We start from the raw sequence: 2225 nt of genomic DNA, 5'->3' as shown, positions 1-2225 counted from the left end.
TACATTTATATATATTCAATTTTCTTGGCTTAAAAAAAGTCACTTTGAAATATGGTGGGAAAAACTGTGCACCCATGCTATATGGCAGGCAGGAATTGAATAAGGAAGTGAGTAGGTTAAATGAGAAGCATTTTACAAAAATGACATATCATGACGTACACAGTTAAGCACTAAATAGTATCCTCATTTTCTGATATTCTGCAACTCCAAGTATCCTGTAAAACCTGTTTGGGGAAACATGAAAAGGATTCATTACTGTAAAACTTGATTTTTGGTATGATGAAACATCTGTCTTCTGCAGTCTCACTGGCCTGGAAAAAAAAGGAATTAAAGGTAAAACAAAATCCATTGAGGGGGGGAGGAGAGAGAGAGAGAGGAGAGAGAAAGTGAAAGTGAAAGTGAGAGAGAGAGAGAGAGAGAGAGAGAGAGAGAGAGAGAGAGAGAGAGGAGGAGAGAGAAGAAGAGAAAGAGAGAGAAGAGAGAGAGAGAGAGAGAGAGAGAGAGAGAGAGAGAGAGAGAGAGAGAGAGAGAGAGAGAGAGAGAGAGAGAGAAGAGAGAGAAAAGAGAGAGAGAGAGGAAAAGAGAGAGAAGAGAGAGAGAGAGAGAGAGAGAGAGAGAGAGAGAGAGAGAGAGAGAGAGAGAGAGAGAGAGAGAGAGAGAGAGAGAGAGAAGAGAGAGAGAGAGAGAGAGAGAGAGAGAGAGAGAGAGAGAGAGAGAGAGAGAGAGAGAAAAGAGAGAGAGAGAGAGAGAGAGAGAGAGAGAGAGAGAGAAGAGAGAGAGAGAGAGAAAAGAGAGAGAGAGAGAGAGAGAGAGAGAGGAGAGAGAGAGAGAGAGAGAGAGAAGAGAGAGAGAGAGGAGAGAAAAGAGAGAGAGAGAGAGAGAGAAAGAAGAGAGAGAGAGAGAGAGAAAGAGAGAGAGAAAGAAGGGAGAGAGAGAGAGAGAGAGAGAGAGAGAGAGAGAGAAGAGAGAGAGAGAGAGAGAGAGAAAGAGAGAGAGAGAGAGAGAAGAGAGAGAGAGAGAGAGAAAGGAGAGAGAGAGAGAGAAAGGAGAGAGAGAGAGAGAGAGGAGAGAGAGAGAGAGAGAGAAAGGAGAGAGAGAGAGAAAGGAGAGAGAGAGAGAAAGAGAAGGACGAGTAAGAGAGAGAAAGAAAAAAACTTGACGTTAGAGAAAGAAATCTCAAACAGTAAAGTAAGAATAGGCTTCAAGTCATTCTAAACTTCCCCATAAGATAAGGCAATTCTCTCATAACAAAAACACAACATCTTCAAAAAAACGGGAATATGATCAATAGTTTTCAGATATAAGAACATTAACAAGCAAAACATCAGATATAAACATTCAATTCGGAATCTCCAAGCCAAACATAAATGCAGATAATAATACCCTTCTATTGCTCCCAAATCAACTGTTTAATTTCTATTATATATTGATCTGGGATATAATTTTTTTTTTGTCCTCTCTCTTGATAACTGAAGTTCAATTCTTACCGGATCACTAGAAAGTGCTGTTGTAGACAGAGCACGCAGGCAGCTGAAACAGTAACGGTTCTATAACAGTAAGCTTATGATTCTATTGAATGTGAAAGGCCTCATCTATTGTAACAGATACATTTCTTGACAATTAGCTTCATTTACTAAGACAAGGGCCAGGGCGCTAACATTATATTTTAAATCTGAATACATAAATCATTTTCAAGTTTGGGACACTTCCATCACTCTACTACTTGCTTGACAAACTTGTGGACATATTTGCTAGTAAACTTTGATGTAGTAACTTTGTCGTAAGGACAGATAGCTAGGACTTAAAAGAGCTTCCCAAGAAAAAAACCTAGGTAAACAAGCACACAAATGTACACCTAATTGTTCACAAATTTTACAAATGTTTAGCAATCCAAACTTCAGATTGATGCAAAACATAATTGCAAAGCGGCATATGAAGCTTTTTTGTAGAAGATGATTCATCCACATATAATTTTGAATCCAAACAGTCTGAATGCATTCAGATTTTTTCTGAATCCTATTACTGGATTATTAACTTTTCTACAAAACAGTACTTATATATATATATGATTACTCAGAGCAAAAAGGAATTTATAGCTTAACTAGAGATAAATGATTTCTACAGTATTAAAGCAAACTTAAAGTCAGTTAGTGTTAACTATTCTCCTGTTTTATAAAGAATGGTCATTTCCAAGATTTTTTCTGAACTCCATTAAAAATCATAAA

Source organism: Penaeus japonicus, unplaced genomic scaffold, assembly GCF_977035675.1.
Source record: "Penaeus japonicus unplaced genomic scaffold, GWHDUDI00000001_assembly GWHDUDI00000024, whole genome shotgun sequence".
Lineage (NCBI taxonomy): Eukaryota > Metazoa > Arthropoda > Malacostraca > Decapoda > Penaeidae > Penaeus > Penaeus japonicus.
Note: the sequence above shows the minus strand (reverse complement) of the source record.